The sequence below is a fragment of the Sciurus vulgaris genome (genome assembly GCF_902686455.1).
Source record: "Sciurus vulgaris genome assembly, chromosome: X".
NCBI classification, from domain to species: domain Eukaryota; kingdom Metazoa; phylum Chordata; class Mammalia; order Rodentia; family Sciuridae; genus Sciurus; species Sciurus vulgaris.
Window position 1 is genome coordinate 75,757,541 of NC_136471.1, and position 10,088 is coordinate 75,767,628.

The window sequence follows — 10,088 nt, forward strand, 5'->3', positions numbered from 1 at the left end:
GGTTGCTGAAGCTGGTAAATTTGCCATCCTCTGGCCTCACTCTCCCAAAACTCTGGGATTATAGGCATGTACCTCCATGCCCAGGGCAAGTATCCTGTTTTTAAAAGCTAAGTATCAGCCAGGCATGTTGGTGCATACCTGTAATCCCAGTAGCTGGGGAGGCTGAGCCAGGAGGATGGCAGGTTCAAAGCCAGCCTCAGCAACTTAGCAAGACTATAAGCAACCTTATGAGACCTGTCACAAAATAAAAAATAAAAGGGGTTTGGGATGTGGCTCAGTGGTTAAGTGCCCTTGGGTTCAATCCCTGGTAAATAATAATAATAATAATAATAATAATAATAATAATAATAATAATAATAAAAGCTAGGTATCTATAACAATCCTGACCAGGGAGAAAGAAAGTTGCCCTTTTACTTCGATTCTTCCAGTCCATTTCCCCTTGCTCAGCCCTCAGAAGGAAAACTTAAACTTTCTTTTTTTGTTTGTTTGTTTGAAGGCTGTTACCAAGTTTCATCTTGAGCCTCTCTTTTCTAGGCTAAATAATCTTAGTTTCCTTAATTTTTCTTCTTGGCTTTAATTTCTAACTCTGTGTTTTCACAATTCTTTCTGAACATGTTCCAAGTGTTCATTATCACCATCACCATCACCATTCATTGATATGTACTGTATTTGCAATTTTCAAATTGGAATTCCCTATACATTTATTAAATAAAATGTTGTTTTGCCATGTGGTTTATAAAAAAAAAGCATTCATTGAGTGTTACCTGAGAAGGGCTCTGGACCAGCTTCCAGCTCTCTTCAACTGTAGAGCCCCAAATGGCCAGAGGAGCACAGCTGGAGTGAGGTAAGGGCTAATCCACTGCCTGTGTCCCATACCTTAGTGCCAAATAGGTTGCTCAAATCCCCATTGGGAATCTTCCCTTTCCTGGGCCCCATCCTGAGCCCATGCTGCCTGACTCCCAAAACACTGGCTGGAGGCCTCAGGAAATCTGAACTTACATTACAATTTCATCTCTTATCAGCTGTGAACCTTAAGATGTCACAGCACTTCTCTAATTAATTTTTTCATCTGTGATATAGGGATTAAAATTCCTGCAGTGCCTTTCTCAAAGTTTTTAAAAAGTATTATAAGATAACTATATGTATAAAAGTTTTGGAAAGCCAAACTATGGAACCAGTCAAGGTGTCCATCAACGAATGAATGGATAAAGAAAATGTGGTATATATATTCTCAGTGGAGTTTTATTCAGTCATAAAGAAAAATGAAATTATGACATATGCAGGAAAATGGGTGGAACTAGAGATCATTATGTTAGGCAAAATAAGTCAGATTCAGAAGGTCAAGGGTCATATGTTTTATATGCAGAAGCTACAAAGGAAAATGGAAAAGAAAAGTGGGGGTGGATTTTGTAAAAATCAAAGGCAGATCAGTAGAAGAAAGAGACCAAGGGATGGGAGACAAAGAGGGAGCAGAAAAGTCCAGGGAAGTGATATTGGACAAATTATGTTATTATAATGTGTACATGTACAAATATGTAACAACAAATCCCAACATTATGCATAGCTATAATACACCAATAAAAATGTGGAAATTAAAAAAAAGTTTTGGAAATAGTAACACTTATATACAAAAATCAATGCAAAATGGATCATTGACTTAAATGTAAAACTTAAAACTGTAAAATTTCTTGAAGAAAATATAGGAGAAAACTCCTTCTAACTTTTGTGTAGCCAAAGATTTCTCAGATATTCGTTAAAAAGTATGATCCACAAGAGAAAACTTTGATGCATTAGACTTTATCAAAATTTAAAACTTTTGCTCTTCGAAAAAATAGTTATGAAAGTGAAAGGCAGGCCACAGACCAGGGAAAATATTTACAATGCACATATCTGGCAAAAGACTGGTATCTAGCACACAAGTGTGAATTGACTCTCATAACTCAACAAGAAAACAGCAAGAAATATGATATAAAATATGGGCAAAAGACTTGAAAAGACATCACACACACAGTATGAATAGCAATTAAGCACATGAAAAGATGTTCAACATCATTAATCATTTGAGAAATGCATATTAAAACCACAGTGGGATACCCCCTACAGACCCACTAAAAAGGTTTTTTAAAAATGAAAATACTTAGTATTGGGGAGGATGTAGAGGAACTGGAAATCTTATACACTGCTGGGAGAAATGAAAAATAGTACACTCTCTGGAAAAATTTGGCAGCTTCTTGTACATTTAATCATATATTTACCACATCATATACCACTCCTGGGTATTTAATCAAGATGAACAAAAACTTATGTTCATTCAAAAACCTCTACCTAGATGATTATAGCAGCTTTTTGCATAATTGCTCAAACCTGGCAACAACCCAAATATACTTCAACTGATGAATAAATAGACAAATGGGTATTACATTATTCAGTGGAATAAAATTCAACAACAAACTGGCATGAACTATTGATACATGTACAATTCTCAAAGGCCTTATACTAGGTGAAAGAAGTCAAACTCAAATGACTCAGGAAATTCTGGATTAGGCAAAACTATGAGGACAAAAACCCCCAAGTTGGTTGACATCAGGAGAGGGGATGGGGTAAGAGGATTGAATATAGAAAGGGGCATGAGGGAATTTTGGGGATAATAGAAATGTTATATATCTCGATTGTGGTAGTAGTACTCTTTGGGGGATGTAGCTTAGTGGTAGAGCATGTGCTTAGCATGCATGAAGCTGGGCTTTAATCCCCAGCACCCAAAATAAAATTGGAGAACCAAGTATATAAAAAGCATAAATATAATCATACTGAAATTTTATCTCTAAATTTGATGTTATTTAAAAAAGGAGGGCAGGAGCTAGGAGTGTAGCTCAGTGGCACAGCATGTGCTTAACATGTGTAAGGAGTTTCATCTCCAGCACCAAAAAGTGGGCAGGGGAGGGTAAGAAAACAAGAAGTACCAGTTTGAGATCTCATTTATGGTATGTATATTTTTGTTCTGGTCAGATTTTTTAAAAATAGCTTAGATGCATTGTTGAAGAGGAAAACATAGTTACATTTAATAAATAATTTTACCAACATTTTATAGCCAGAATTCACTACTGGTTGGCTCTTCCAAGTATATATAATACAATGAAAACTAATGATTAGGCTTGTAATACACCTTTTGTATAGTCCAAGAAAGTGTAAGTTGTATTTGATGTAGCTTTAAAAAATTAATCTGCTTTTTTTGTTTGTCTTTTGGTATTGGGAATTTAACCCAGGAGTGCTTTACCATTGAGCTACATCCCCGGCCCTTTTTGTTCTTTCTTTTGAGACAGGGTCTTTCTAGGCTTAGGGCCTCACTAAATTGCTGAAGCTGGCTTAGAACTTGGAATCCTCCTGCCTAAGCCTCCTGAGTTGCTGGGATCATAGGTGTGCACCACTGCACTCAGCAATCTGCTTAATTTTTTTAAATAACTTTATTTTATTTAGTTTTGTATGTGGTGCTGAGGATTGAACCCAGTGCCTCACATGTGCTAGGAAAGTGCTCCACAACTGAGCCACAATCCCAGCCCCTACCTGCTTAATTTTTGAAAATATTTTTATTTTGAAACAATTATTGATTCACAAGAAACAGTCAAGATAGCTCAGAGGGGTCCCATGAACCCTTCATCCAGTTTCCCCTTGTGTAACTATAGGACAATATAAAAATTAGTGGTATAATATGTATGTGTAGTTATATATCATCTTATCATGTGTAGATTCCTATAACCATCATCACAATCAAGATGCACAAGAATTCCAAAAGATCTCCTTTGTGCTATTCATTTGTATTCACCCCCAGACTATTCTCCCACCATCCTTAACTCCTAGGAATTATCAGTAATTTGTTTCCATATCTGTAATATTCCTATTTTAAGAACATTATATAAATAGAGTCATATCATATGCAACCTTTGACACTGGCTTAACCTTTGACATTGACATTTTGACACCCAGCATAATCCTCTGGAAATACATATTTGAAGTGGATTTCTTATAGACAATGTACAGTTGAAGTATGGCTTTCCCCCACTCGTCTACTCTGCCAAACTCTTTTAACTGATGTATTTAGAGCATTTACATTTGATGTAATCACATATATGTCAGGGCCATTTTATTTTTGTTTACTCTGGTTTCTTTTGCCTGCATGCAGATTGCTTAAACAGTTTTTAGAATTCTGTTTTAACTGATTGATAGTGCTTTTGAGTGTATCCCTTTGTGTGACTTTTCAAGAGGCTACTAAAAAAGAACTCAAAGAATTCACATATGTATATCCCAGTCATCTTGAATATTTCCTCTATACAGATTGATAACCACATCAGTTATTGTTATAATTTTTCCTTAACTGTTAAACAATTTATAAAATGCAAAAAGAGAAGGAAAGCCCATTATATTTACCCATTATTTTACCCTTTTCACTCTTATTTCTCCCTGGTGTTTCATATTCCTTCTTTTATTGTTTCGTTTCTAGTTAGAGAACCTCCTTTAGTCATTCTTCTTTCTTTCTACTTTTTATTGGTATGTTAAAATTATACAAAATAGTGGGATTTGTTGGATTTACCCTTTGTTTTATGGTAGTCTATAAATGACAAATTCTCTTAGTTTTCCTTCATGTGAGAATGTTTTGGTTTCCCTATTCATTCCTGAAGGATATTTTCACTGATTATACAATTCTGGGTTTTTCTTTCAGCATTTAAAAATACTGTGCCATTTCTTCCCTTTGCCTTCCATGATTTCTAATTAGAAATCTATAGTCTTAGAATTGTTTCCCCCTTAGATTTAATGTGTCATTTCTCTTTCACTCTTTTCAAGATTATTTTGTGCGTATATATGTTTGTGTGTGTGTTTAGTTTTCAGAAGTTTGACTATGATGTGTCTTGGCATAGATCTCTTGGAGTTCATCCTCTTTGAGGTTGACTCAGCATCTTGAAACTAGAGATTTATATCTTTTTCCATATTTGGGAAGTTTTCAGCATATTTCATTTAGTACTTTCTCAGTCCTACCTTTTTTCTCCTCTCCTTCTGGGAATCCTCTATGGCAGGAATACTAGACCGTTTGTTATAGCCTCACAGGCCCCCAAGGCTGTGTTCACATTTTCCCCCAATCATATCTCTCTGTTGTTCAGATGATTCATTTTTATTGTTCTATCTTTGAGTTCACTGATTTTTTTCCTCTATCCTCTCTAGTCTGCTGTGGAGTCTACCCAATTAGGCTTATTTGATTTTGGTTAATATTTTTTTCAATACTGAGGATTGAACCCAGAGCTTTATATATTCTAGGCAAGCACTTTAACACTGAACCACATCCCCAGTCCTTTGTATTTTTTTATTTTGAGATAGAGTCTCGCTAAGTTGCCCAGGCTGGTCTTGAACTTGTGATTCTCCTACCTCAGCCTCTGGAGAAAGTTGAGATTACAGGTGTAGGCCACCATGCCTGGCTTATTGTATTTTTCACTTCCAAAAATTTCCATTTGTTTTGTCTTTAAAACTTTTATTTATTTGCTGAGACTCTGGTTTTTCTTATTTCTTTCAAGTATGATTTTTAATGGCTTGTTAAAGCATTTTTATGATAACTACTTTAAAATCCTTGCCAAATTTAACTTCTGTGTCATCTTGGTCTTGGTGTCAGTTGATGGTCTTTTAAAATTGAAGTCAATATTTTCCTTGGTGTGACAATGATTTTCTATCGTATCCTGGACATTTTGTTGTGAGACTCCAGAGCTTCTTAAAATCTTGTGTTTTAGCAGGACTCCTCTGACAACAAGCCAGTGAGGCACCACCTCATTACTGCCAAATGGGGGTGGAAGTCCATGTTCCCTGCTCAGCTTCCATTGACACACTGGGGAGGAAGGTTGCCTTGTTATTGCTGAGCAAGAGTAGGGGGTGGTCAAGATCCCTGGTAGGCTTCTTCTGATACCTTCTTCATTGAAAGGAGTAGGGGTCCCTGTTACTGTTTCCCAAGTGGTGTCAACTGACACTATACTAGGTGATAGTGAAAGTCCCAATGGCCTACTTGGCCTTTGCTGACACCACCTTGGCACTTTTCCAGGAACAGGAGGGGTGGTCAGAGGTTACAGTCTGGCAAGGGTAAAAGTCCAGACTCCCTACATGGTCTCTACTGACACTATGGGGGAGGGGGAGGCCTTGTTACCACTGAGAGGGGAGAAAACTTCTGAATCCCTACTTGGTTTTCTCTGACACCACCTCAGCACCGGAGGTTGGCATGTTGGGGCACCTTGTTACAGCTGTGTGAGTGTAGAAGTCTAGGCTCCCTCCTAGGCTTTTGCTGACAAAGTGTGAGTGGGGTGCATTTTTTCTCCATGGTGTCTGACTGGAGTAGAGAGGTTTTTGTCTAAAGGTTTTCTGTCTTGCTAGGCTGCCCCTCTCCTGGTTCTTTAGCTAGAAGAATCAATCTTTTTTCTTCTCCCATTGGCATTTCTGGCCCATCAGTTTTAGCTGTATTTCATGGGAGGAATAGGAAAAAGTGCCTTGATACAGTTATTAATGCTAAATGTACATATATTTTAAATTGAGTCATCCATGTATAATATTAATTTATTGAACAGATGTTTAACATTCTCTTTGCCCCAGACACATGGCTATTCCACTTGCATTGAGAATGCTAAATGGGTAATGTATGGATATGGTCTTTAACTTCAAGGATCTGAGAGTTGGGTAGGGAACATGTTTTTTATAATAGGGCAATACAATTTGTAAACTCCCATGATTCACAACCAGAATAAAATTGTCTATTTAAAGAGTTTTAGAGAAATCAGATACCCCAAGTGAAAGAAAATTTACTATATTAAGGGAAAAAAGGTAGCCAAATAGATTAATGACTGAAGAATATCATAATACAAGACTTCAAGGATAGTTATTGAGATAGGTTATCAGAGGAAATTTAATAAGAGAAAAATAATCAAGCAATGATAGTCTGAAAAAAGGAACCAACAGTCATAATAACAATGATAATGACAATTATAACCATGAGCGTTTTTGCTTGCCTTTACCTTTTTTGCACTCAGTTTCTGTTTTTTGGAAAATGCAAGAAGTAGTCAAAGTTTTCTATAACTCTGACAGTTTTGAATCTGGACTCAGAGTCCACATTCTATTATTCCTTATAATCACCCCTGCTCTCACATGGGGAGGACACAGATTTTGATGAAGCAGCTGAGATTATAGGAGAGTTGGGAAGGGTGAAAAGTAGATTTCAACTAAAGACATACCATCTTTCTAAACAAACTTGGAAAAATCAAAGGTGGAACTCCATAATTTCCCATGATGCAGAGGGCATTATTTTCAGTTCACGCTGTACCAAGTGCTAAGCAAGTGCTTAATTTCTGACAAATATTCTTTCCAACAGAGCCCTAGCCTCTGAGGTTCAACTATATATAAGCCCACTGTTATGGCTTAGATATAAGGTGTCCCACAAAAAGCTCATGTGTTAAGCAATGCAGAAATGTTCAGAGGTGAAATGATTAGTTTATGAGAGCTGTAACCTAATTAGTGGGTTAATCCATTTGATGGATTAATAATTTGAATGGATTACTGGGTGGCAACTATATGCAGATGGGGCATGGTTGAAAGAAGTAGGTCACTGGGGGCCATGTCCTTGGGGATTATATATCTTGTTACTGACTTTCTCCCCACCCCTCTCTTTTTCCTGGCTGCCATGAAACCAGCAGCTTTGCTCCACCACACCCTTCTGCCATGATGTTCTGTTTCACCTTGGGTCCCAAGCAATGGAACAATGGAATAGGCTGATCATGGACTGAAACCATAAGCCAAAATAAACTTCTTCTCTAAGTTGTTCTTGTCAGGTATTTTGTTCACAACGATGAAAAACTGACTAACTCACCCACCATTCACTTCTTTCACCCAGTAGTTCCCAGACTTCTTTTCAACCTCAACCACTACCTCCAGGTGAAGGAGAGTTCACCCCAAAATGCCATACTTGAAATGAATGCAATGGCTTTATTTAGAAGACAACTCTGTCCTTTCCTCCTCTGAGCACCCATAGACTGTGGGGTTTATGTTGGGCCTGGGCAGCGCAAGGTCAGAACCTTGGCTTTTTCAGCTCCGTTCTGGACCTGTTGACCTTCCAGATTCCTCACCCTCAAAGTTTTTTCACTCAAGTACCCAATTAGTGTCCTGGATCCTTACCCAGGCACTCAGGCAAATGTCTTTGAAGTATAGGGAAACCGCTCAGAAAAGAACTCAAATGTGGGACCAGATTCCTCATTTCTTGTTTGCCAAAAACCAAGCACTCCAAGCTCTCCCCCTGAGTTAAAAGAGGGAGAGGGGGTACTCCAAGAGCCAAACTCTCCAAATAAATTACAGGCTTTCACAAATTCTTGTTATTGTGAGGAACTAACAAAAGTTTAAATGAGGGAATGGTGGAGCAAAGCCAAGAAAGGTCAAAACTGGTTAAGGGATAGATGGGCGAGAGAGGTAAGGAGGGGTGACATGAGGTCAGAGGTGGCTCTATTCAAGAGCCCCCTGCTGCTTCCTGACAAGGTGCATAGTATAATGAAAGCATAGCAAATTGGATTAAGAGATCTCATTCTAAGCTTAGCTATACAGCTGCTATGCCCAGTACTAAGTGAAGAAAATAGCACCATGAATTGGAGTTTGTGTTGCCAGAAGTATCCCTTTCCTTCTGTCCCATCTCCATACCCTTTCAGAGTTCCCAGAACCTGGTGAAGAGTCTAAATCTAGATGGGATAAGTGAGGGTGGTTGGAATGGTACAGGTAGGGCAGGAGGAGAGTGTGGAGTAGGTGGCAGGCAGTTCAGGACTTGTGATGACTGTATGCTGGCACATCTGGTCAGGTGATCATCACTCATTAGTCTTACAACTGAAAGCATCAGGGAAACACATTTAAAAGGAGGCAGGTGGGCAGGTGTCATGGTATGTGTCTATAGTCCCAAATACTTGGGAGGCTGAGGTGGGAGAATTGCTTGAGACCAGGAGATTGAGGTCAGTCTGGGCAATACAGCAAGACCCAGTCAATCAATCAATCAATTAATCAATGCAGGTAAAAGCACTTCTGGCATCAGTTGGGGCCCTCCAGAGGGGAGAAATGCAACACCCTTTTTTCCTTTGGGGACTGAGCTGGCGGGTCCTGACATCCATTTTCTCTGTGGCTGACCAAAAGAGGAACCTCCTGCTCAGCTTCAAATTTTAACTATTTCCCTAGCTTTGCACAGGCCCCACAGTTTAGTGCTAGGTAGCTGTCTGACCAGTGAATAGATGAAATATTCTTGCTCAGGGAAGGTGAAAACAAAATCTTTTTCTGTTCTCTCTCTTCTCTCCTCTCCTCTTCCTCCCTCCTCTGCCGTCCCCTCCTTCCTTTTCTCCTCCTCCCCCTCTTCCTTCTTCTCTCTCCTTCTTTTGCAGTGCTCAGGATCAAACCCAGGGCCTTTCACATGTTAAGCAAGTACTCTACCACTGACCACCACCCCCAGCCCCCTTTTACATTTTCTGACACACAGTATGTTGAAGAGCTGTTTCTTTCCAGCTCCCAGTTTCTCTAAGCCCATTCACTTCATTAGAAACTCATAATCCATCCATTGTATCTAGAACTGTGCTACAGATCTGTAGTACACCTTTATTTAAAAACTACTTCCATGTTTCTCCTGGCATTTGATCCTCCCTGTGTTCTTTTTTTCTTTATGACAATGTAGTGGGGTTTTTTATGGTGTGGCCCAGCAATATTGGAAAACATTCTTTTCCAAGCATTCAACACCTAAATAAACCCCATTTTTATCCCTCCATGCCTCGTCTCAACACATGGTAATTTTGATAGGCTATTATCTATTTTTCAGCTTCAAAACTTTTGAAGCCAAATAATCATTGAAAACGTGTTAATTTGTTACCACTTATTTGGTCATTTGGCCTCCTTTCCCTTGCTGTTTTTGTTTATTTCTTTATCAGAGTACAAAAATCTAGAGGTCTAGTTCCTAATTTTACAGATAGTCAGACTGAGGCCCAGAGAGACTCATCTTAGGAGCGACCATGACAAGTTTGAAATAGCAGGCCAACTACTGCCCCAGTCCTTCATGG

The 10,088-nt window shown here is 38.6% G+C and overlaps 1 protein-coding gene across 1 annotated transcript in view; it reads right to left on the minus strand.

Moving 5' to 3' along the window:
- SLC16A2 (solute carrier family 16 member 2) overlaps window positions 1-10,088 on the minus strand; it is a 104,551-nt gene that overhangs the window by 15,290 nt on the left and 79,173 nt on the right. The gene's annotated exons all lie outside the window — the stretch shown is intronic.